At 37.2% G+C, this 26,959-nt stretch overlaps 1 protein-coding gene across 3 annotated transcripts in view; it reads left to right on the forward strand.

The window, feature by feature from the left end:
* Positions 1–26,959, forward strand: part of CNTN1 (contactin 1) — a 209,817-nt gene that overhangs the window by 42,647 nt on the left and 140,211 nt on the right. For all 3 annotated transcript variants that reach the window (XM_030258278.4, XM_030258285.4, XM_072922138.1), the window contains exon 2: positions 17,210–17,253. The gene's annotated coding sequence lies outside the window, so the exon portion shown is untranslated. The remainder of the gene's footprint in view (positions 1–17,209; positions 17,254–26,959) is intronic.

Consider the following 26,959-nt stretch of genomic DNA (forward strand, 5'->3'; position numbering starts at 1 on the left):
AATTATTGCACCCTCACTGAAAAGGGAAAACCTCTTGAATGAAAGGCTCTTGCTATCTGGAAAAACAAAAATTTCTGGTCATGGTACCTCTTAATCAGAAATTACTAATTACACCTTGCTGAGGTCTCCAATGGACAGGTTATTGTGAAGAACTGTTGCACCATATTAATACTGAAAAGGATCTTTTTTTTTTTTTTTTTTCTAAGCCAAGTCATTGAGCTTTATGCTTACAGGTGTTGTCAAAGAGTATGTTTGGCTGCAAGTCATGTTCCAGACTCTGGCATTTGAGACTGCTAAGAGCAGTAAACAATCAAATACTCCAGCCCATAGGGAAGATTGAAACAGGACTGAAAAAACAGTGTGAGATATGAATTCTCAAGCAACTTAAAGAATGCTTCACATGTTTTCCTTCTGGCAGCCAATAACTAAATACTTCTTTTAAGGCCTCATAAAAAAAATATCATCTTCTGTTTGTTATGTAGACTATAGAAATATGATGTGAATGGTGTGTGAAATTCAAACACTACAGCACTCCACAAGATTCATACAGCTCTTTGGACTGCTAGGTATAATTTGACTAATTTTTTTTTAATTTCTTATATTTTTCTTTTCATTTTTGTTTCATATGTTAAATCCTTGTGAGATAGCATGGTGTAATTTATATTTGCAGTCTGCATAGTCCAATTTTTTCTTGCCTGTTTTGAATCTTTGTGTGTTAGCCTTGTTCAAGGACCCAACATCTAGTTGCTTTCAAAGGAGGAGGATAGTTTACAGAAATGCATAATATGTTTGTGTGCCCTTTTTTTGGTTGCTCATGCTTCTGAAACATTCTCCAGTGCACTCAGGTAGAGTGAAACACCCAATAAAGGCCGAAGTTTCTGTATGGGAAATGTAACCTCTCTTACAGAGAAAGTCCAGTGGATTTCATTTTTATGTATGCGTTTATTTGCAGTGACAACAAGGAGGTGAGCATTATTTTAATCATATAATTTCTAAGTATTTTATATCAATGGAAGAAAAATAAGTCTTGTTTGCGTTTTCATTCCTTCAGGCTCTGATGTAGTTGTGCTGTAATAGAACTGTCATACAACTGCCAGAACCAGCCCTGCAATTCTGCCTATTGGTGTGTATGATGTATATTTTGTCAGGGCTAATTTGAACAAAGTTGTCAATAGCGTGCTATAAAAAAGCTTGTGGTAGCTGAAGCACAGGATAACTGCAGGAGGGCTGGAGTAGCACTTGCTGCTCTAAAGAGCAATCAGAAATAGTTCAGAAAGCAAAGAATTTGACCCCACTTTGCTGTGAAAAATGAGTGGAGAAAGAAGGACTTTAATCCCTCAAGTGTGACTCAGCATCCCTGTGTCTATGTTTAGCATAATTTGGGACTTGGCACCCTGTATGTGTCTCTCTCTGTTGCAGAACTGGCTGGCTGCCAATGTCAGCAAAAGTCAGTGTAATCCTCCCACTGAGGAGGCACCTGCAGGCTGGGCCAGAGAGTCCTGTACTACTTCTGCTGCACCTCCTGGTGTCATCGACCCTTCTTCCTCTCCACGTGCTAGAAGGGATTTAGAAATGTGGTAACTGCCCAGGGGCCTTATAAACCCTTCCTGCCATGTCCTAAGTTCACTTGTATTAGTTCATTTACTTCATAGTCAAGTTTTTATTGAATTATTTAGCTTCTATGTGAATAAAAGTCTGTATATGAAGGGAGATACTGTGCTGTCAACATCTGCTGAAAGCTGGGATTTGGGATATATGCCAGAGTCCTGGGAGTTCTTCAACTGGGGATGGTTTGGCAAAGCAGCTGTTGAACAAATAACAAAATGAAACGTCAGCATTTGTCAACTCTTGTCTGTCAGAATTCAGAGATGGAAAGCGCATTATTATTTAGAGCATTGAGAGTTCCTTTTAGTAATTAATATTGTTCTGTGCTGACTGTACTCTTGTTACTATTTATTCCCTGCATTCATGGGGGTTTTTTGCAAGGTAGTGTGTGGCCTAAAATAGGAAGCTTTTCTTCAGCAATCTGCAAACTGATGAAGCAGTCAAAGAAGATGTAGAGCAATCATTTTTGTAGAAAATACATTTTCTGTCTCTAGTGACAAGTAAGCATCTGTTTTTTTTCTTTGCGTTAAAAGACGTTACAAGGTGATAGGAGACATTACTGCTCCTTTAATAAAAATGCTGTTGAAAAGTACTGATGAGCATCCTCCTAGGATCTGCTTTCTCCACTTGGTATTCAGGGATGCTACACCAACCAGTTTATTTCAAAGGCCTGCACAACACAAAACATGCAGCTAAACATACCACAAATTGGTATGAAAGTGAGGATCTGTTGAGTAGAAGTTACAGTTGCAGGCAATTTTTACTGATTTTATATTGGCATTGTTTCTGCTTTAACTCTGGAAAGAAATGTATTCTCATAATTTCTGGACAGTATTTAGGGAAAGGTGCAGGGATAGAAACTGAGAAAAATATAATAGTTTCCTGTCCTTCAGTTGGAAGATAGAGTAAAAGATTTTTGTTGCCCATAGTGGAAAATTTTTCTTCCAAAGTAAATAGCAGAAGTAAAACAAAAAATCATGGAAAGGGATATTTTTCCAATAGGTTTTCAGGGTGAAAAATAGAAAAAAATACTGAAATATTTCTAACTAAAACTTATCTGCCTTACCTTCTGATTCTTTTTTCACTGAGGAAAAGTAGGTTTTCTTTTTTATTTAACTCATATTCTGAGAATTGCAATTAAAATTCTTTAAGCAGAAACAGCTCTACATCTATATATTTAAACTGTGGAAGGAGTTAAAATGTAGACTGTTAGGACTGCTAGGCATCTCTTGGATGGCCAAGAAATTGCAATTAAAAGGTGTGAGAAATAATTTAGCATGTATTGGGGAAGTCTGTAAGAGCCATTTTTATAAATTCCTGTAAAACACAGGAGACTTTATATGCAATTTTATAAAGGTTCAAATTGGCAGCTAAACTAGTTAAATACTCTGCATTTAGAGCATCCAAAAAGACACTGCTGCAAAGCTTTATATTATTCCTCAGTGTTCGTGGATGCCTTCAGATATTTGGTTGGATCTGTCAGAAATGCAGTACAGGTCAGCTCCTATCTACAGTTACAATCTCAAGGGAGATTTTTAAGACAATCCTTGGTATAAGCAGTGAAAGGAAGAATAAAAAGAATTTTTTTCAGAGTAAAGCAACATTAGAAGAATCTTCAGATATTTTCCTTTATCAGTTTGAAATCAGTCATGATAAACATAAGAAATTCTCATTTGTCGTAGAACTTTGGTAGAGTTCTGGGTCAAAAAGCCCAAGGTGATGGCTTGAGTCAAGAGCTGAGTTGAACTATACAAAAGCAGCTCTGTTTTACAGTTTTAAGCAGTCAACTGCCTGGAATATCTTGTCTTCTACTTGAGCTCACCTAGTATCAAACCAAAGCTAAAATATCTAAGTTTGGAGTATCGGTTTCCTACCCACGTAACAGGCTACTTAGCATATTTCCTTATCTGAAAGTAAAGCCATCATTTTTAAATATCTTTGGTTTTGAAAGATGAAATTTAAGGATGCTGAAGTTGCAGGGCCAGTGACAACAGGATTCTAACTGTAAGAGAGTGAGAGTTCATGAAATGCTGATACTTTTCTTGGATGACCTTGCATATACAAAGCTGAGCTCCAGATTTTGTGATATGTCAGTTAAACTGAATGTAGTATTTTAATCCCTAGCCATATTTTTTGCTGGTTCCGAGCTGTCCTAAAGCTTTATTTATTTGAATAGATTTAACGGTGAAAAAAACCCATCTAATAAAAGCTGTCCCAGTTTGATTATGCCATACTTTTAGCAATGAATCTGTCACTGTGTCTGTCTGAATTGTGGCAAGATTTTTCTCCTATTTGTTTTCTGCTAGACATAGCTTTTTCAGCTTTATGTGAATTTCAGAAATGTAGTTTGCTTGCTACAGGACACCCTGCCGTACCAAACAATTTTCTGGTCAGGATTCTCTTGAAACCATACTGGATAGACTAGGACTTGGGTAGTTATTTCTCTCCCTCATTCTCCAAGCTATGAAAAAGAAAAAGCACAGTAGAAATTAGATTTGAGGAAAACATAGTCTACTTAGTTTGATTGTTAAGACTTCCTTAATAAAATTTTATAAAGCAATAAAAGAATAAGTGTTTGGACCACTCAGGCAAATGGAAACAAGCTTTTTTTGGGTGTTTTAAATCAAAAATATATAATTATGGGAGGTAGACTAGGAAAGAAAACTAAAAGCATTTCTTAAATAACTAGTCTTAAAAATAAGTAAGCAAAGAATATTCACCATCTGTACAGATTTTGCAGGAACTTCCTTAATATTTTGTAAACCATTTTGATTTTCCAGAAATTCCCATCCACATAAAGTCCTCATTATCTTAATTTGTGGCTTATCCTCCTCTACCCCCTTCCACTTTCCTCCTCGTGCATGTATAATATACAGGATAAATCTCCTTCAAAGAGCTGTCATTTACTGACTCAAAATGTTTTTACATCCAAAAACTCATTCTCCAATTGGAAAAAATTTCAAAATTTGTCCCTTTTTTTTTCCCATCATGTGAGGGTTTTTTTGAGAATTACAATGTAAGCAAAACACGATAAATTAATTTCTAGCCTAGTAATGAGAGATCTGAAATAGAATGGAAGAACCAGTTCCCCCTTGCAATAAAAAATGCTATCTTGTAAAAGATTTCTTCCAGCATATCAGTTGTGTTAAGCAGTCCCAGTGTGAATAATGTTTCATAACACATTGAAGAAATCCATATAGTTTTTGGGGGGAAAAGCATGTTTTGGAGTCCATTATTCACTGGAACACAGGACATTTATAATATTCTTTTCTAATGCTGTTTTTGGCTTTTAGCCTTCTAACTGGTGCAGTGTAGCCAGATTTCATAAGCCATCCAGTCAGACTGGGCCGAGGCTTATGGGAGGCATGGAAGTTCACCAGGTATGGTTCAGACAGTTGTGAGGCACAACTCAGCATTGACACCAACAGAATTTAAGTTTGATAGGGGTGTAAACAGAGATAATGTTGTCTTTTGGTAGTGTTTAAAGGCATATTACAGCTTCCTTTAAAGTTGTTTTGTTTTATATAACCTTTGATTTTGAATCTTAGCCTTGATACATAAATATACATCTAATGTATGTGTGCTCCTGAAAGGAAAAAAGCAAACAATAAATCAAATCTTGATTTTGCACATCATATAATCCATCATCTTTGGTTTATACAAACATATACTCCCTGCTTTCAAGGGACCATGTTGAGGAGGGCAAGGTTCAAAGCACCATGCTTGAGGTATTGAGAGTTTCCTAAGCAGTGCACATCTGTTCTTGAAGTACTTTTGTAATATGCAACCATGAATGACCTTCTCTAAGTTCATATTTTAAAGGGAAACCTAGAACAATGCAGACACCGTTAAGATCATAGATTTATTTTGTAGTGTTGTATCCAGTTTGATCAGTGAAGTTTTAACAGTGATTTCAGTTAGAACAGAATTTGGCTATTATTTTACAAAGTCTTATCAAAGCCCAGCTGGAAGAATTGATTTATTTATTGGCAAAGGCTTTCTAGAAATAACTATAAAAGTAAGAGAGAACCTTGTAAAATAAACATAGCAACACATAGTGAAATCAACATTTATTTTTCCTAGTTCTTACTCTTTATGATATATAAGCACTAGAAGACTTTTCAGGACTTGTTAGAGCCATATAATATCTGTAGTAAAGGCTGGAATAGGGGCAAAGGATTTAGTTTTCTCTTTGTCAAGAAGAATCAGTAAGATCCAATCTCATAAGAGGTAGGAGGGAGTTGGTGCAATGAAAGGAATTGCCTTAATTGTATTTTCTGCAGAAGAGGAGATGCATTTACTCAGTCTCGTGTTCTCCTAAGGTGGAGGTGAAGGATAGTCTGGGAGAGCTCCTTTCTTGGCAGATGCTGCAGGAGCCATTCAGTCCATGGTGATAGTGAGTAGCATGACTCTAAGGATGGGCCAGAGCAGCAAATGTGTCCTCTATTAAATGTTGACAAGTCCACTGTTGACTTGTCTGTTTCCCCTCCTTTCTTCTGACATAAGGGTGAAGTTTTTTTGGCAGCATGTGCGTCCTTTTTTTATAAGAAAGTAATACTCAGTAGTGATTTATTGCTTGTCCCTTGTATTTTTTAATTCCCTTATCCTTACTAAGAGAAGAAGGGATGGAAAGCAAAGAAAGGTAAATATTTTCTTAACCTGATAAAGATGAGGGCGTTCTCTGCAGTTCAAAGAGGCTTTCTTCCCTCAGGTGGGCACTCATGGTACTGTGAGCAAAGTAATCGCTGTCAGTGGTTGTCAACAAAACAGATGAGACAGAGGACAAAACCAGACTGGTAATTAATTGTGCTTAATTGGTATGATTCATTGTTTCTGAAAGTTTGTCTCTGAAAGCAGTCACAGAATATCTCCCATGTGAGGGATGAAAGCAAACCAGAAACTAAATATTCTTTCATTGTAATTATTTGTAAGAATTTTCTTAATGTTTCATAAGAATATGAAAATATCCCCTTACAATCAGAATATTATACATTTAATGTGTACACACACAAAAAAGTTACTGCACTACTCTGTCTTCATTCCTTCCCATGTGTCATTTGCTTGACTTGTTTCCTCTGACTATGAAATTTGGGGGGTCTGAACACTGCACTTTGAAATGGCTCAGGCTGTGCTGGATCCAAGTTTCATGACTCACTGGCAGCTGCAGCGATGTAGTTTTAGCAGTCCATGTGTGGATAGGAGGAAACATCTCACCTCATCATGCACTGGCAGAGTGCACAGCAGCCGCACAGTGTGGCCCCATTTACAAGCACAGGAGAAGCATGACTGTTGGAGCTGTGTTTACTCTTCAAACAGCTGATCTGCGTCTTCTGGATCAGGTAAAAAAACCCCACCAGCTAGGTGGAAGCATCCCAGAGGCTGAGCAGTGTGTGGTATGATACAGATAACAGCTCCAGTCTCTCTGGACTCTGTGATCTGACATAATATACATAATGGTAATCAGGAAAGCTCTCATAGTACCTTCCAAACAATCCTAATCTCATTTTTCATTACATGGGCCCATTTATATCCCTGAGATCTTATCTTGATTTTCTTCCCTGTCAGTGATGTCATCCAAAATCCTAAAATTCATTGCTTCATTTATCTTTGCCAGTGGAGAAATCTGTTTTCTATGAATTGTAGAAATGGAAACCAGATGATCAGAACTTCATCACAGTCATTCTCTCACATTAACTGTCCTATATTTAAGGTAATAGTGTTGTCATCCTTCTCACTCTCCTCCAGTCTGGCAAAATTGTAACTGTGGTCAAAAGCTCTGCAGAAAAAGATAGTGGATGTTCCATCCACTTTTCCTTTCCACCTATACTCACTCAAACATTGTCTTCCTTTGAGGTAGTCAGCTGTAAAACTGTATAGTTCTGTCTAGTTCGTCTTGGGGCACAGGTCAGTCTCTTCAACAGATACTTATTCAAGATCTTACATTTTTATTATTAAGCTAATCATAAGTCTAAATCTATATACCATTACAGTAAGATACATGGATGTTTTTACTGTATTGTTTCAGAAGGGAGATCACATTCTCTAATGGGTTCAGGAAGTCCTGTGAGGCTCTGATCTGGCTGCATCTCTAATAGTTAGGTTTCTAACTTTCAACTGTTAAGCTCAGCAGGCTGACTTAATAGAAAAATTAGTTGATGGAATTCTAGGCATGATGTGGTAAACAGCATTAGCATTTTCTGTGTCTAGAATGCCAATTCTGCCAAACCATGAAATTATTCATACTGATTTTACAGAGGAGACTTTGGTTAACTGGGCAACAAGATAAAATCATTAAAACATTCAACACAGAATATGAGCTGGCATTTCAGAGATTGAGCAGTAAGGAAAGAAAGCATATATTTACTATTGATGACATTTTTAGACTTAAAGGAAACATTTTTTGTTTTATGTTTATTTTTAACATCAAAAATGCCTCTATGAAAAGCTAGTTTGATCAGGGAGCATATGATAGAAGAGAAATTATTTAAATTTTAATTCAGATTGACTCCAATCCAAGTGATCAGTATCTCATTAAAAGGAATATCTGACATTTAGAGATGGCAGTTCATGTGACAGGAATTGATGATATAGTTAATTTTTTCAGTGAAGTAATTTTACATAAAGTAATACTTATATTAATTGATTAATTTCAGAAAAGTTATAAACAGGGAAAAATTTTTGCTTGTTAGCCCAAGAGAATCTTATTTTCCCTGACTTTTATGAAAAACATGAGGTTTACATCCATGGAATGGCAGAAAAGCCCATGACATGCTAAGGGTTCATCAGTATTTAGTTTTCCAGAGAAGCATTTAATTAAATACAAGGGCCTGCATATTGTTTAGCCTGTTTTTAAGGAAATGAGACATAGATGACTGTACTGTGCACTTACTGGTGTTTCTCTGTTAACTTTTGTATTTGCTGTGCAATTTCTAGTTCAAGTTTGAGAATTAATGCAATTTCCCAAAATAACTGCAACTGACCCTAATGAGGAGGTCTGGTGTTACCTCACAGTTACCTGTTGTGCTGGAAGTACACACACCTGCAGAACTGGCTGCACCTTGTTGAGTTCTTAAGCAAGATATATGGCAGGTTGTGGGGACACCCGGAGGGCGATTTACAGAGTGTGGACATCAGTCGTAGGTGCCATGGGCAAGTGGGTAATTCTGAAGGGCAAGGGAAGGAGCTGGAATTCTTGCTGAGGCAAGGCAGACAGGAGAAGCTGCAGGATTCATGTATTTAAGGCTTCTTCAGTTATCTGCTCATGCTGCAACTTACATTGCTCTATGAGTATTTAAATAACTGCAAAGAAAACTTGCTAAGTATTTTCTGGTTTAGTATGCATAGGTGATTAAGCAAGATAGAAGCAAGTTAAGCAAGATAGAAGCACAAGTCAGATATAAAAGGATTTTTGCTTGCTTGTACAGCTAGAAGTATATATTCTTGTGTCTTGTAAACAGGTACCTTTTCTTACTGAAAATGAACAGTATTTCACAAATAAAAGTGTAGTGCTTTTAATGTATCATGCTTGTAGCAGCTCTGTTCAGTTTCATGGGCAAAAAAAAAAAAAACAAAGCCCATATACTTAATTTCCTGGCTTTAGGTTATTTTACTGCATATCATTTAAGCACTAGTATGTTTACTCCTGAGGCTTGATAGTTGTGGTAGTAGTATTTTGAATATCGCATCTGATTTTGTCAGAGAAATATATTAGTAAGGATTCTGCAAACCTTAAAGATTGCAGAATTATTAGTGCTTTTGTTTTCTAATTGGAATTCTTAGATTGTTATTTAGTAGCAGGATACTAGCTAATAATAGCAGAAATTTTAAGGCAATCCTTCTCTAACTCCTACTAAAACTTTTTGGTTGTTCCCAAGGAGCTGATACAATGTCCTTTCTCTTTTCATAAGTAAAGCTAAATCCAGATCTCTTTTTAATTCTTGTGTGTGCATTCACCACTGAAAAGCCTGTAATGAAGAATTGGATCATTTATTTAATGGGTGTTCTGCATGATAGAAACAAGGGCAGACGCAGCTCCTTGCTCTTCCCAGTAAATCCAGGCCTGTGGAACATACTGTGAGTGGTGACAGTTTTATGTTCTTTGGAGTAGAAATTAATTACTCTTTCTAAACCAGATGAATTAGAGTTTAGAAGGTAATGCAGGCTACCTCTGAAGCCCAGAAGTCTGGAATCAGAAAACTTAAATGATGTAGAACATGTAATTTTCTGCAATATTTCATTCTATTGATTCCAGTGGTAATTAAATATAAACCTTTTGGCAGTTCCCGGAACATTTTTATCAAATGTTACAGTGATGGATTGAAGGTCTCCATGTCCAGAGGTGAACAAGGTTGTTAGCATAACTCAGCCCGAGCTGGTTGAATGCACTTTGCTAACATTATTCTGAGGATAAAATATGATTTTCCTTTTGTGTACTAGGAGAAATATATTACAGGTCTTTGACAACTCTAAATTTGGAGGCCCTTGATAAATCGTTTGAGCTTGGTTCACTCTGGCAAACCTTTGGTTTCAGCAAATGCTTCTATTGCAGCTATTTTTTCAAACTGTCTCATTATCTTTCAGAGCAAATATAGTAGTGATACAATACATGACAATGAGGGAGTCAGTAAACATGATTTTTTCCACTTCCTAATACATTTTGTGTGAAATAGGAAAGCACTTTTCAAATCTAGCCTTAACTGGGCTGGTAACTGCCCTGGTCAATGGTGAAGAACATCCTTGGTATTAAACACTGGATATACCACTCTAAGCTGAAATAGCCTCCTTGAAATACCTAGTTCTTTACAGATGTACATTTAAGATGATCTACTGTACAGAGTGATCTCACTTGTGAGGCTGTTACTGCTTCTGTGTGAATGAAACTTGTTCATTCTGGGATTCTGAGTCATTTGTGCTTGTGAACAAACCCAGATAAGATCTATATTGTGGTTTAACCCCTACAGGCCACTAAGCACCAGCAGCCCGGTAGCGTGGGGGTTGGAATCAGAAGAGTAAAAGTGAGAAAACTAGCTGGCTAGGATCAAAGCAGTTAATAGGTAAAGCAGAAGCTGTGCATGAAAACAAAGCAATGCAAGGGATTCATTCACCACTTCCCATGGGCAGGCAGGTGTTCAGCCATCCCCAGGAAAGCAGAGATCCATCACAGGTAACAGTGACGGGAGCAGACAAACACCATCCCTCCAAACATTCTCCTCTTCCTTCTCCTTCCCCCAGCTCTGTGTGCTGAGCACACCACATGGTCTGGGATATCCCTGTGGTCAGCTGGGGTCAGCTGTCCTGGCTGTGTCCCCTCACAATTCCTTGTGCATCCCCAGCCTCCTCACTGGTGGGGAGGGGTGAGACGTGGAAAAGGTCTTGACTCAGGATAAACTCTGCTCAGCAACAGTTCAAACATCTCTGTGTTGTCAGCACTGTTTTTATCACAAATCCAAAACACATCTCCGTACCAGCTACTGTGAAGAAAATTAACTATCCCAGCCATAATCAGCACATGCTAGAAACAGGGACACCTCATAAAATCTTATGCATCTAATGCTCAAAGTATAATGTATAAGCAAAATCTGTGGCTGTCCAAAAATTCTCACTGGATCACTGAAATCTAATAACTAATAATCTAGTTTTGTCCTTCAATGAACTGGCAATTTAAAGGTACATGAATGTCACCAAAGTCAGAGCTCAAGTGGTATTTACCACTTAACAATAAATAGCACAAAGTTAATTTCTTTATGCTGAGTATAGAATAAAATTTACTAATTCCTGCAACATATTGGCTCTCTTTTAAATATTCCCATATTTTTAGAAAAAAAATTATTTAATTGCCCGACTCTCAATAAATGGCATGTAGGTGGTGAGGGTAGCTAGGAAATAGAGGATTTTCTTGGTTTTCTGGTGTTTCTTTGGCATTAAAATAGTATAGAAATGAGGAGGCTTGCAGTTTAGAGTGATTCTAAGTTGTTACCAGCTAAGACATTTGGAATACTACATCTCACATCTAGAGGATGTTATAAAGAGACTTTTAATGTTTTCTAGTGCTTTAGTATGTGGTAAGATGGTAACTTACATAACTAAAGTTTATGTTATCACATGGTTTCTGGAAAACAATAGTAACAAAACAAGCTTGAAGGTTCTCTAGAACAAAGGGTAGTTTAATCAAAAAGCAGAAACTTTGTGTCTTTGTCAAAAAGCAAGTACCTTTGGTTTTTGGTTTGGTTTTGGTTTTTTGCCTAATTTTGTTTTTATAGCAATAGAAATTCATACTTACACTTAGCTTGCCTCAGGAAGATTTTTTGCTTTGCCAGAAGCCATTTCTGTCTTGCATAAAGAATGGTTTATGAAGGAGGTTTTGAACAGAATTTCATATTCTCCAATGGGTAACATCATTGCCTTAAAGTGATTAGTTAGAGATTTCTTAATATGTGGAGGAGATCTCCTGCCATATTGTTTGGAATAGACAATATACTCTTCAAATGCAAATAGTTATATTATTCAATATACTTTAATATGTTGGAAATCCTCTTAGCAACACTATAGCTAAATTACTGGTAGAATGATAGTATGAAATGAAGGATTTGCTATTGAAAGTGTAGGCAGCATCCATGTGCTGTTTCTATAGGCTCAGTTTCTGAAGAAAGATTAAATGTTCCCGGTCCTACATGATTACTTATGTGAATAAAGTTCCTGATATGTAAATTTTTTCAGGATAAGAGCCTTTTTAATTTCCCAGGGAGGAGCTGCATCTGTCTCTTTGCTTTGTGATACACCTCCAGTATCAATGAAATTATAATACTCAATTTTAATTCCTTGTGAAAGCAGCGACTTAAGCTTTGGCCCTAAGTTAAAATCAGAATAAACAGGGAGCAAGCATTGCAGAGGTTCTTAGCACACTGACAGTTGTTCTCTTTTGCACTGTTGTGTTGACTTGTTTATAGCCTGGGTTTGCAATGAGCTCATCTGTTGTTGAAGGGTGAGACCTTGGATCTCCACTGCTCACAGACCTAGTTGCCCATTTGCAGACCTCAATAGCTAATGGAGCAGCGTTCAGACAGTAAAAAATTAGGAGATGTTGCTGTGATTAACCAAAGCAATTTTTAAAACTTCTTAATCTCATTGTAACTTGATAGTGGCAGCTGGAAGTGTGGGGGTTTTTTTTGATGCCTTTGGCAACAGCTCTGCTGAAGGCAGGCAGGGCTCTGGTGCTCAGTCTGGAACTGCAAGGGGCTGTGCCTCTGTTAGAGACAGAGGAATGCTGAGTGATGTGAGGTGCTACAGTTTAGCTAGTCTTAACTTTCTCATCAAAATACAGCTGTTATTTCAATCCAGCTCCTTACAGCTATTCATAGTTAATACACCGAATTTTTAGTATGTGTTCCATTGTGTATATTCAACCTTTCAGCATCCTTTGAGTCTGCAGCCTGGTGGTGTCAATACTTCTCAAGGACAATTGGAGGGGCAGATGGGTGAGGTTAGGATGATTCAGTAGCACATTGGTGCAAGAGCAAGTGGCATGCTAATGGTGGGGGTCCCTTACTGCCTTCTCGTAAATCCACTGACACATTTTTACTTGTTTTCTAGCAAGGTTTGCTTATGTGCACTTTGTAGGCACACAGGTTGTGGTAATTGGGAGTGGGGCTGTGGCCGAGCCTCATTCCCCAGTGGGTACAGCTGTGAAAAGCAGGTGAGCAGCATTGAAGGTAATGAGCCATAGAGTGCCCAGGTGCACTGACCAGTCAGTCCTGACCAACCAGGAAGGGGAACAGAGGGCACACAGGTGCAATGCATGAACATGAGGGGTATAAAAAGTTGGGGTAAAGAACAAGGGCAGATGTATGAAGCCTTCTGATGGGCTCTGGTGTTACTTTGTAGGGGTGAATGCTTAAAGCCTTCTGAAATTGTGTGGTGATAATCTGTATTGTGGCCATCTCAGCTGTGGCATGTGCTGTGGCTTATGCTGCAATAGTGCTTTCTTAATTGATTCCTGGTTCCATAGCATACTTTTTCTTTTGTTTACTGCTGTCAAAACTGATTTTAACTCCCTCACTCCTATATACTGTGATTTATGTTTTCTGGCTCTTGCTTTTTGTATTTTCCTGTGTCAGTGCTGCACTACACTTTGGGGTTTTTCCTAGGGTTGTAGATAATTCTGTGATTTTTTTTTTCCATGACACTACAGTTAATAGTTTATGAAGGAGCTGTCTCAATATTTGGCTTCTGATGATCGGAATTTTTTTATAGCAGTGCATACCTTCTTGTGAATGTGCCTGTTTTTCAGCTGACTCTAAGCCTGGAATTAATTCAGCATGTGAAGTGAGTTAAGTTAGTGTCTGAGCTTAAGGAAGACTGGTATGACTTCTACACTATAGTCCCAGAAAGAGCTAAGCTACGTAATCTTTTTTTGCAGTTTTCAAGCTTTTTTTTTTTTTTTTTTTTTTTTTTTTTTTTGGTGTATGAAGGATGTGTAGGAAGGGCCATATGTGTGGGATGGAGAAAAAAGATACTTGAAGTGATTAGGTAGAAATGCAAAGGAGTGCATGGAAGGGTGGGAAATTATTGCTAGCAGTTTGTCTAAAGCTACTACAGAAATGTCGGAAGTCCTTACTATTCTGAGTCAGAACCGAAATTTTAATGCAATTTATACCTTTAGAAATGTTTTGTCTAATGGCTTGTAAAATTTTTTTTAATGTGACAAACTAGTATATTGATTTTTCAATTGAACCTTAATATCTCTGGGATGGTAACAGCTTTGTTTATCTTTGAAACTTAGAACATGTAAGCTCCTGACATGCACAAAAAACAATGCATGTTTTCTATTAATGCAGGATTCTGCATACTGTATTTCTAGCCAGAAGATATTCTTAAGTAGGTCAGGGAGATACAAATATCTTTCTGATACAAACCAAGTAATTATCTTTGAGCTTGGTAAAGTTCTTTCTTCCCCTGTGTTTCTTGTCCGTGGGTGATCTTTTGCGTGACATATTCCTCCTATACTGTCATCCACAATGTATTCATATATGTGACCAGTACTACAAAAGGGCTCTTCTCTGAGTGGAGGTTAATTTATAATGGCCTTTTCTTACTATTGCTGTGCACATCCAGTGCCTGGTGCTGAATTGATGGTTCTTCTGATTAGCAGAGTCTGAAAGTGGTGTTTTCAAGGTCTCCTTATGATTGCTTTGGTATTGCTGAGTTCAGCAGTGAACTTTATCCATCACAGCTCTCTCTTACTTCACAATGTGACTAAGGCTGAAGAAGTAAAGATGTTCTAAAATTCTGTGGTTTTGTATGAATTTTCATCTATGGAGATTCATGCAAATCACTTAATTATCTTTTACAGCCCCCTGTGAATTGGAAAAGTGGGGTGAAACTGAAAAAAAATATTTTTCATTATATTATGAGCTAAAATTATCAAATCATATTTTCAGGACACCTGATGCAGTATTGTGGATCCTTGTAAAATGAATATGATTGCTTTCCCAGCTAACTCAGTGGCTTGATTCAGGTACCAGTAGATAGAAATACTTTGAGTTCACTGCTGTTTCTCAAATATGAAAGAGGAATATTGTTTGATGGCTTCCAGAGTTGGCTGTGGAAGATGCTTATTCACCAGGAGTGAATTTTGCTGGAGCATTTCCTTTCCTTGCTGTACCCTGGTATGTGGGCAGGGGAGCTGCTGAGCTGTGAGGACTACATTTGCTGGTGATTTCTTTTTTTTTCTTCTTACATTGCACAGCATTCATAAGCTTTAGTTGAAATAAATAAGTAATTGTAAATCTTTTAACAACAAGTACAAAATTTGGTGTACAATAAAAGGATGATAATATGGAGAAAGTTATAGAAAGACTATTGCTTAGTAGAGTTAGGGTGTTTCATTGAATATGGTAGTAAATAGTTCTCGTGCCTTTGCTTTAGAAAAACATGTGATTAGCCTAGAGAGCTCTAATAAACAATTGACATTCTTAAAGTGCTTGCCATTTCAGAAAACCCTTCAGAACCTTGATGCTGGATTTTTTCTGTTTTAGTTTATTTTCCAACCCAGGTAATCAATTTTGAAGTAAGCATGTAAACATTTCTATTTAGAGCTGAAAGAATGACAGAATATATTGCATTATTCTCATACTGTACTCAATAACTTGTTATTTCAAGAATTTCATATGAAAGATAAATGTTTTCTTGAAAATCGGTCTTTAGCGTTACTAAGACTTCTGACCTTACAAATACATACTCGGGAAGGAAGTGAATGGAGAATATTACTTAGTCATGGCAAAGTGAGTCTTTTGCTGCCTATGGCTCCATAAGTGTAGTTAAAACTATTAAAATTAGTTTTATCCACATATTCTCAGTAGTGGTTTACAAGGAGGTAGATGTAAGTTTTATAGATGGGAAATGCCATGATATTCTGTCCATGTCAGCAGCAGCAGAAGGATGAAGCCCCGGTGTCTTAACATGTACACTAACTAACCTATAAACAGGGGGAAGGGATGAACCTGAAAGTACAGTCATAGTCTTCTTCTCTTAGCACAGTGAAAACTAGTACAGTAATAGCACAAGAGCAACAGAGTAACAAGCATGCCTTTACTAAGCTACCTACTGAGTAATAAATATGGCTTTGGAGACCAAGTGCCTGGATTATTATGGCACTCATAGAAGTAGCAATTACACTTTATATATCTAAAATAATTCCACATCTCACATATTTATGTCATTGAGCTTTTGGCTATGAATACAAATTAAAAATCCTATATATATATATAATATGAATGAACTACAGTTACAAGAGGAAATACAGAGATAGGAGTGAGCTGAAATATTTTCCTATTACGTAGCAAGCTTCTGAAGTGAGTTCTCTGTATTATGCAATGGTTGTGGTTTCTGTAGATATTTGAAGCATTTGAAAGTTGCAAGTAGTGCCACTATAATGTAGTTTCTACCTTGTTCCACTGATCAAGATATATAGTGGATATTACTCCCAAACTCCTAAGGGAGGCAATTGAGATTTGGAGGTAATTTGATAGCATCTACAGCTGTGAATCAGAAAAGAGTTGGGACAGAGAAGTAACACCTAAAGTTGTGTGCTTTTTTATTTCCTGGAAGGGCATTCCAAAACTTGATGGATGGAGACAAATAGAAGAAGGGGTCAGAAGAGATACCACATACAGAAGAATTGTATTAAGAGAAAGCAGGAGTTTTGTGGTAATATGTGTCTAAGCAGGCATCTCAGTGTAATTTACTTCAGGAAAGAGCTCCAGAATCAAGTGTTTCTGATCAGGTGTTAATAACTTGAAAATGTAGCTATATCTTCACCCAAGCCAATTTGTAAAGGAAGCCTATAATAGTGTGTTGTGAAGTAGTCAGGAAAAATAAAACCAGACAGGTTTACTCTGTGTTTAATTTTAGTACAATGTTATGGGTATGTCCTGTTTTTATACAAAAAAGTGACTAACTGGAAACCCACATATTTATGAATGCTGGAAACATCTGAGACATCTTGTATGACAAAGTTATGAGAATATGCATAACAAATTCTGACAGATTGTAACTGAAAAAGTGAGGATTGAGCAAACAACTGAACCCTGTTTTTATTCATTTCTAGATATTGGCTCTGGATCTGCAGAGAAACAGTCTACCTTATTAGAGGTTGGTGACTTTTATTTTTTCAGCTCTTGCATGCAATTTTAAAGTAAACTTTCTGAGAGGCTCAATCTCAGTGTCTTTGACTGATATATTCATGAGCTGTTTTCTTGAATGTTTTTGTAGGACTGGGTCCAAGGTATCTGTGTAATATAAGCAAGTTATAGTAATTCTTTATGTTCATTGTGGTTTGGTTTTTTTTTTGTGAAATTACGCCTTTTGTTTCTGTTTCATATACTTGTCACTTAACAAACAAATCAGTATAGATCAGACTTAAGTTTTTAGCTAACCTGTCTGACAAATAGCCTGAAAAGCCCCAGTTTTACAGTTTAATTCATTCTTAGAGAGTCAAATATTTGACTCTTTCATCCATTTCCAAAGTACTAAGATGTGACTTTTTGTGTATATGACAGTATGTGGATTATATGCTTGTTCATTAATATATATGTATTGTATAGTATGACATGACTATTCAAAGCTAATGAGATGGCATGTGTTTTAGGAATTATTTCAGTCTTTGGACCTTGATTTATCATATAATTTCTGGAGAGAGCTAACTCATCTGTTAAGGTGCTTTTATTTACATTCTAGAAAACTGGTTTCTTCACTAACAAAGATGTAAGTGCAGCTTATTAATAATTATTTGTGATTCCTGTTGTCTCATCAGAGTTCTGGAAGTTTGGAAATGTCTTTCTATTTGGATTATGAGTATTATAATCCTCATGCCTCACTGTATTGGTTCCAGTCCTTACGCAGCTATGCTTAGGCTTTTAGTATGAATCATATATATAAGTGAAGCTTCTTATCAGCCAGATCTGTTGGAGCCATTAGCATTTCTCAAAACTGCAGTAAATGCACACTGCTGCAAGCAGATGTTCATAGGGCTTCTGCCCTCTGTGCTTACAAGGGCATCATTTTTTCTATGGGAAAAGTATTTGAGACAGATCTTTGATTACTGAAACCTGTTTCCTATCTGAGATGAGATCTATGAAATTGTTCACATGCTCCTTTTCTGTCTGAGAAAGTTTATCCACCCTTGTTGCATTGTTTCTCGCACTTACTTTTCCAAGTACATGTTATACTTTCCTTACCAATAAGCCCATAACTGGCATGGCACATGCTGTTGCTCTCTTATTAAAGAACTGCTTATTTTGCTGCATAAATGAGCTTGTGATCCCAGGAGCAGCTGGACATATCTGATGCTTTTTTTCTTCATTCAAAATGGCCACAATCTCCTGCTGTTTCTAATTTATTTATGTCATCAGTAAAGATGAATATTACTTTTAGTCTTTGCCTAGAAAAAAATGGAAGAATTAAGAACAAAGGTCCTTACAGAGGTGTGGGAGGTGTAAGTGCAGGAGTGTGCACTTTCCTGCAGTGGCAGAGAACATTGCTTAATCTCTGCTGGGAGAGGGCACCTGCCTGCAAGCTCATCAGGTAGCGCTATGGGTCTGTGCAGCTGCACTGAGCTGCAGGTCAGGTGTAATGTAATTCAGTACTTTTCCCCAGGGAAGGAAGCAGCTGGGAGTAAGCCACTTGTGTCCTGCACAGTGCTCTCCCGAGCTCCTAGAATGCAGAGATGGAGCAGGTCATATGCTAAGCATATAGCTCCGATCACCATCTTTAGATAGTGTCTGTCATGTAAAATGGCAGAGGCTGGCGGTAGGGCATTTCAGCTGGAGTGCAACACTGGAGCCTCCCTATTACTCTCTGACCTTATGGGATTAGCCAGTGTTTGTAGGATCTGCCAGTCATTGCTTGTTAAGGTCTGGGAGAGATGCTGAACCATGCTTAGCTGCCATAGAGGAGCACTCTCTGGCAGAACTCAGCACTGGGGCCAAGGCTGCAGGAAAGTGGCACAAAGTGCCTGTTGCGTGCCTCTCTTGGTGTCTGACTTGGAGACCTGGTTCTGTGATCAGACAAGCATGATGGCTCTTGTATATTTGAAGAGAAGGTTGATATGCAAGTATATTAATCTTCAGGTATACAGAAGTAATGCTGGTATGTTAAATATTGCATAAACTGTAGCATCTCATCTAGAAATATCTTTGAGGTATGCTATGAGCTAATTAACTATCCAGACATTCAAAACTGGTGCTTTTGATATATAGTTGTATTTCTGTGCAGCAATGAGTATCCTCCTCATTGCAATACCTCTAAGTATGAAAAATTCTGTCTGGGTATAACTGTTACTTCAGGCTAAATACTTGTCAACAGTCTTGCAGAATTCCTTTTGGATATTTTTAAATGACCTGAAATAGATCCAATAAACCTTTACCTGGAATAGCCTTCATATGATAGATTCTGCTTATTATACATTAATTTCTATAACTGTGCATCTGCCTTTTATATTGGAGGCATTATTTTAAAATTACTGAAGTGTTCTAAGATACTCTTGATAAAGGCCTAAGCAAAGTATAAAGGCCAATCTGTTTTCCACATAGTAGACTGTTGTTTAAGAGTTTGTGCCAGCCAGTACAGAGTGCAATCATTCCTCTCAAGAGAGATGAATTACTCAACTGCCTCAGCTTCTGCTGCTCCACATTCTTATCCTTGTACTGTTGGAGTGGTCTGCTCCTCATGTGGAGCAGACTGGCAGAAATGTAAATATCTTGTGTTGTCTTCTTGATAAAAGATCTTTACCTGTGAGCTGTTTTGGATATGCACCAGTTTTCTCAACAATGCAGTTAATTGTGCTTTTCAGATTTTTATGTTTAAAAGAAAGCCAACAGATTTTTTTTTTCAATAGCATTGTGCACAGTTGTATCTTGCAAAACTGCTGCAAACTTGCAGAAATTGAGTTATTGATTGATATACTGATACATTGCAACAGGCCAGGTAATTTATCTTGCTATTTTTCTGTTGAGAAAATTGTTTACGATTATAATTTACTCAGGTGTTTGACACAGTAGGAACTGTGAAAAGATGAAATATGTCCAGCTAAGGTTGCCTGAATCAACTGTATTTGTGTCTTTGACTAATTTTCTTGTGAAACAGAGGACTGTGTGCCTTCAACATTTAATTTTTTAAAAGTCTGTATTTGCTACATGCGTACTTCAGTATAGTTACTGCTGCAGTTTCTTAACATGCCTGAGAATTTTTCCACCTTACTTGGGGTTAAAATGTGACTAGTATGTTACTGAAAGGCACCTCCCAAATGCTACTGCCACTGGCAGCAAAATCCTTTGACTTTGGCAGGACAGTATGGGAGCACATATGTAGCCCTTGCAAAACAGGGAGTACAGTCATTATTAAACCAGTAGCAAATACTGAGTGTCAGGCATAGATACTTAGGGGTGTCCAGAGAAGTCTTTGCTAGATTGGACCACAGAAGCCAGTAGCCCTGGAGGAAACACAGTAACTGAAGTAACAGAGATGGTGTATACAAGTTCCAAAAATAATCCACAAGCCCTTCATTTGCAAAAGAAAATTAAACTATATTTTGCTCAGAAGAAGCACTGTTTGCGTAAACAAAATAATTTATTGTAGATTAGGAGCAGAATACTTGCAGATGCTGAAAACATTTCCTTTGTTCATGTGTCAACACTCTGAACTCCCTAGGCAGAGCCAATGGGAGGAAGATTATTGAGATATTTGTCTAGCCAACTTCTGGAATTGATTCTGGAGTCAAACACCACCTCCTTTTCTTGAGAAAGGAAGCATCTGTGTCAGGCACTTAGATCACAGGTGTGGTGAAATCTATTTGAATCGGGGTAAGACATAAATGCAGTTTTATGTATTGCCAGTTTTCCCAAGTAAATACAAAGTGATTCATATGGATGAAAATAGTGTACCAAATGGCCTTGCAGGACTCTGACATCTTTGATATGTAAGCTTTTGCTTTGCTTCAAGAACAGTCTGTTTTTCACTGTGAGGAGACCAAGTCTACAAAACAGTGCTTACTGGACCTTCCAATAAATATGCAAAGCCATTGTTACTTGTAGATGTTAAGATCCAAAAGCAATTACTAGATAGTTGCAGACCATGCAACCTTTCCTCGATATGGACATTAATTTGAAATACATGGGTTTTTTTTAAAGATGTCTCAGTAAGATGTTCCATTTTTTGATGGCTGCATTATTAAAAATGCTTATTCACTAAAAAACAACTCAAGAGAGCACAGATTAATGTTTGCATACAGACTTTTTTAACAATAGGCTGTATGATTGCCACCCAAAACCATTGCAGAAAGTATGAAATCTGTTGGTATCTGTGGAATGTACAATTTCATTTTGGCTTTCTTTTGAATAACCCGATAGGTTAAAGTTCTTTAGGTTGTGCTTGAGGCAAGTTTGACAACTGTGACTAATAGAAATTTTCATTTGGTCTTCAGTATTCTTTTAAGGTGTTGATTCAAGGAATAAGTGCAGAATGCCAGTTATGACTTCAGTAATATCATGCACTGTCTTAAATATACCAAATACAAAAGCAGAAATTACATATTCTAAGAATATTTATGTATGGGTGTATAATTATCCTGTTTATCACTTCAAGGATGACTAAAACTGCACACTAGAAGTGCACCTTCAGCTAGTTTCCTGGTCCTTGCTGAGTTTGCTTGAAGGCCTTTTGGGATATAACTCTCCATTTTAAAGATAAGATTTCATGCTTATTCTTCAAAGTAATACCATTCTAAAATTGAAAAATAGCAGAAGCATAGTACTTTGTAACTGAGAGCTGAACAACAATCTGATCCAAACATGAATTATAAATGACTGAATAGTGCATACCTGATTTTGTAGATGAGGTATAACAAATTGCTGAATTACATGTGTTCTGCTAATCCTGCATCATCGTAATTTAAACAACAGTGCTGCTAATAGTTCCTTATCTCTTTTTAATGTCATCTGCATACACCTGTATACCTATACACACATAAATACATACTACAAACAGAAGAGGTTTAAATGGAATTGTTCTCTCCTGGATGATACCTGTTTTAGTCACTCCCATGGATGCATTAGGATGGGAGTTTTGATTGCTCTCACAGAATAAGCCTCAGAGAATCTCAATAATCTTCTTTGAAGTATTTGGTTAATACAGAGTGTATCCAAGCTACTGTTTTAACCTTTGAAAGTTTCTCCTAAACTTACCAGCATCTCCCTTGAAAAGCAGAGCATTGAAAGTGCCAGAACAACATAAAGATTTAAGCAATTGCTTCTGCAAATTGGATTATATCACTCACTGTGATACTGCTGAGGTAACATAGAAAATATATTAGTTGAAATAATGGTGTGAAGAGTTTCGTTTTTGGGTATGCATCACATGTGGTGAGGAGAGAGACCATCTGCTGTCTATTCTGTGCTGTTCCGGTGAGAAGAGCTGTGTGGGGAGCTGATGGCAAAGCAGTGAGTCTGTTTTGGCAGCAGCCAGGTGGGCTGTTCTCCCACGAGATAAGCTATGGAATAGCTAATGGATGAGAGAAGTGGCTTCCACAGCTGGAGATGATACTGGTGTTAGGTGGATTGGCTGATGTTCTTGGCAGACTTGAAGTCTGCCATCACCAGAGTTTGCATCTCTGAAGAGCACTTCTGGAGAGGCAGTCACATTTTTCATCTGAGTAGTGGCAAAGGAAATCTGCTTTGTCAAAAAAATATTGCTAGAGGTGATCTCTGCAGAAGCAAGAGGGGTGGTGGCCTTCCTAAGAAGTAGGGACTTCTTATTTTTTACAAGGGATAACTTCATTTTGAAACTTGAGTTTGTTTCTAGACCTCTGTGTAAAATAGGTATTCAAAGCATGAAGTTGTACAAGGTGATGTATGTATACTGCTGGGGTATACAAACTGATCTAAATGGCCCAGGTGCTTCCTACCTCTAATTTTCTGTTGAGGTTTTGTTTCCTTCTCCCCTTTCCATTTTACCATGAAAATATTCTTTTTCATTAAAGAATTTTCTTCTATAGCCACAACATTCATTGGAGTTAATAAAGGATTTAATTAAAACTGTAATAGAAACCAAGAACAAAGGTGGTCTATGTTTCATTTCATGGTGGATAAGGAAAGTCAGCGTTATTTCTATTTCATTTATATTTTGAAGTTCAAACTCAGGTGAAAGCTGTGGCTTATGATTGAAGTCTCCCTCTTGCTTACGCTGTTGAGCCCTGGTCACTGTTGTGGCTGCATGCATACCTTGGGTATGTTTCAGTTTTGTCTGTCTGTGTGCTTTTTTTGTGCCTGCAACATTACTTTACAAAATTCCCATTATTGGTTTTTGCAGTGAAATTCAGTTGGGCAATACTGAACCAACTGGTCGCATTCTTGTGTGAAGTTGCATTTATGTGACTTCTCCACAAAAGAATGTGAAGAGTGAAATTTATGGTATTGATATTTCAGACCTGTTCTTTAGGAAGCTCAGGCATTAAATTAGGTGCTTCAGTAGACCATGTGTGAGTTATTAGAGTACATTCCTGAGCTACATTAATTTGCTATCAGTTACTTGCATCCTGATAACCAATTCTTAAAGAAATTGTCTTGAAGATAATATTTAAGGTGGGAGATGCAACCTGTATATTTCTGATCTCTTTCCCTTGTTTTATAGAAAATGAAAAACAATACCTTTCAAAGTGAGTGATGTTTGTGCAGGCTGGGAATATGTCTGTATGAATTTGGTGTTGGTTCTGCAAGCAGAATCTTTATCACAATCTCTGTTTTGACATGAGGCTTTCATTTAGCTTTTTATAGTCATTTCATAAGAGGCATTTGCATGTAATAGCCAAACCGCATCTGGGAAATTTTGACGGGAGCAATCAGACTGTGGATGTTTTTACAGGTGAAACAAGCAGCTGGTTGCCAGCAACACGGCTCAGCCTCACAGAGTAGGACTGGAATTCATCTTGAGAAGTGCAGAAATCAGGAGGTGTCAGAGGGTTTTTCAGAGGCTTTCCCTGAATGGAAAACACCTGAAGCAAACAAGGAGTGTTATAGTGCTCAAACCAAACTTGAACTAGCTGTTTCTTGGGATGTAACTAAGACGAGAATGAACAGTCATGTAGGTTGTAGGAAGGAAATATTTAGGCAGCTCTAGATCTTAATGAGCAGTATTCCAGAGACCTGAGATTCTGGTGAAAGCCAGTCATTCTGTGTGGTATTCCATGCCTTCCTTGGGGAAGGCATGGAGAAGACAGCAATAGGGTGGGCAAGACATGTATCCTGTTTGACGTTTACTTTCAATACAGAGTAAAACTAATGCTTCTTTATATTCATCATAAAATTTAAACAAGAAGTAGAAGCTGTGAAGACTCATGAGTGAGCTGACAGAACAGCTCTTGGAGCTGGCTCATGAACCACTCCAGCTGCTTGCTCTGACTGGTTTAGGCACAGTCCTGGGGCTGTAGTACCAACCGCTGTCAGTTTGTACTCTAGCTCTTCAGCCTTGGAGGTGTGCAAGGATCAGAGTATCTCCTCACCCATTTAGATTGGTTTATATTTTGAGGAGAACCTACAGCTGAAAAAAAAATCATGAAAACAGTTAAAATACTCTTGGAGACTTACTTCACGCAAGGACACGTCATATATATAAATTACTGTGTGCAGGGTACATATAAAATACAAAATAAACATTTTACAATATACTTTTAATTCATATTTAACTACATTATGACTGTCTTGTTACATAACTCAATTTAATAAGCTGATTAAATTTTAATAGAGCTTGTGCTGACAGCACTGCTAATGTAATGGACCTTTAATTTGATATAACATTTTACTGTTTCCAAAAGAAACAAGGATTGTGCAACTGCTTTTTGCCTGTCAATCCTCTACATCAAGTTTTGAATTGTTGTACTAACCCCTGCTAATAGGAGTGAGGTTTTATGCAACGTTGAAGAGAATTAAATTCTTACAAATTTCATGGTGTCAGTGGCTCAGTAAAGAAGAAAAAACCCAAATCGGTGCCCTCCTGAGTGGAAATCTGTTACATATTTTCCTTGGTAGCAATCAACATGTACATACTCTGGGCTAGGCACAGCAGGTGGTGTCTCCTGCCCAGAAGACATGTCAGGATGTACTGGGAGAGAAGCTGAAAAAATTTTGTTTAAGGAGCATGAGAGAAGGACTTCAGTTTGTAGGAAGTCTTGTTTCATTAAACGTGTAGACCACATAACAAATAATTACTTTTTTTTTTTCCATTTCACCATTCATGTTTCAGTTTTAATTTCTTTACTTAATTCGCCAACCATGCAGTTTTAGATCTAAGATGCCTCAGAAATGAGAACGAGTGGAAAATTGAGTCTCTGGACATTTATGCTTAATGCAGCTAGAGCTATTTTGCTTCATATTTTATCTTTAGAATTATTAGCTGTGAACCATTTTTTTGTTCTCTGACTGTAATCTGAGATACATCTCAGCTGTCTGATGTACAGCTTCAGAAATACTTTTGTCTGGTCTTTCAAAATATTAATGTTAGCCCTCATTAAGTGTTACTCCAGAATACATTTTAAAAAAATATACTGCTTTGTGGAGTCACAATGAATTCAAATACTTCACCACTGGTGTTATTTTGAGAGCTAGTAATTTATGGTCTTATTTTCACTATATTTACTTTTACGGTACTGTGACAAAAGGATTTGACTCCTATGAATAATTCCTAAAAGCAAAGCATAACATTAGTTCAGAAGTTTTACTTTTATAAAAGCTGGAATGGCTTTTGGCATCAAGCCAGAACAAAGAAAAGGAAATCAAATAATGCACCTTATCCAGGTTAAGTGAAGAAAAAAACCTTAATGAGTGCTGTAAAGTTAAATTTGACATCTGACTGACAGTCAGATTTATATTCCCAGATTGGGGAGATGTGGCTACCACTGACCTGCCCTTGTCCTTCTTGAGTCACCAGTGTGCCAGACAGCTCATCAGACAGGCTGTGGTAAGACAAGGGACACAGAAAAACTTGTACTGTACCTCGAGGAGAACAGTTTTAATAAGAATAGGTATATTTTGAATGAAATGTGAAGGAATAGCGCAAAAAAGAGGGCCTAGGATTAAAACCAGAGGTAAATGATCTGTCAGCATAAAGGCATAGAAGCATCTTGAAAAGGTTAGACAATACCTTCAAAAATATAAATAAGTAGAAATTTTAGACAAATACTTTGATGCACAGGTGAACTGTTTTGCGAAGTAATTGTTTAGGACAGTTCATTTTGCAGATGAAAAACTTCCAGTGAAGGTGTAATTGGAGAACTACAATTAGAGCGACAGAAGTTGATCATCTATATATTAAGTTCCACCTAATTTTTCAAATAATATTAATAAAGAAGTAACATAGTAATCAATTATTTCAAGAGTATTTTATAATTACTAAAAGGAAACATTTTGCAAAATTATGTATTGATGTTATCATGACAGTTTATCTCTAAAGGGGTTAACAAAATTCCAAAGGACTGCCAAACATTATTGATAGTTCTGATTGAGAGTAAGATAAATAGATTTCTTTGTGTTTAAGGCTATAAGATTAGAAAACGTTAAGGACAAAGGTATTAATTGGGGAAATGCAAGCACTTTTCTCTTTAGGCTCCTAGTTGCTGCTCTTAGAAAGTTGGAGTAGATTAAGTTAAGCTTTGGATACCTGCAGCATTTATGCCATCTGTGATATGCTCTGAAATCCTGATCTTGGGACATATGCACACTCCAGCAGTCTTTACCTGTCATACTTCTAATTTAGAGGATCTTAGATACAACATGATGGCTTACCGGCCTTGATACGTTAGGAAAGTGATGCA

Source organism: Taeniopygia guttata, chromosome 1A (genome assembly GCF_048771995.1).
Source record: "Taeniopygia guttata chromosome 1A, bTaeGut7.mat, whole genome shotgun sequence".
Lineage (NCBI taxonomy): Eukaryota > Metazoa > Chordata > Aves > Passeriformes > Estrildidae > Taeniopygia > Taeniopygia guttata.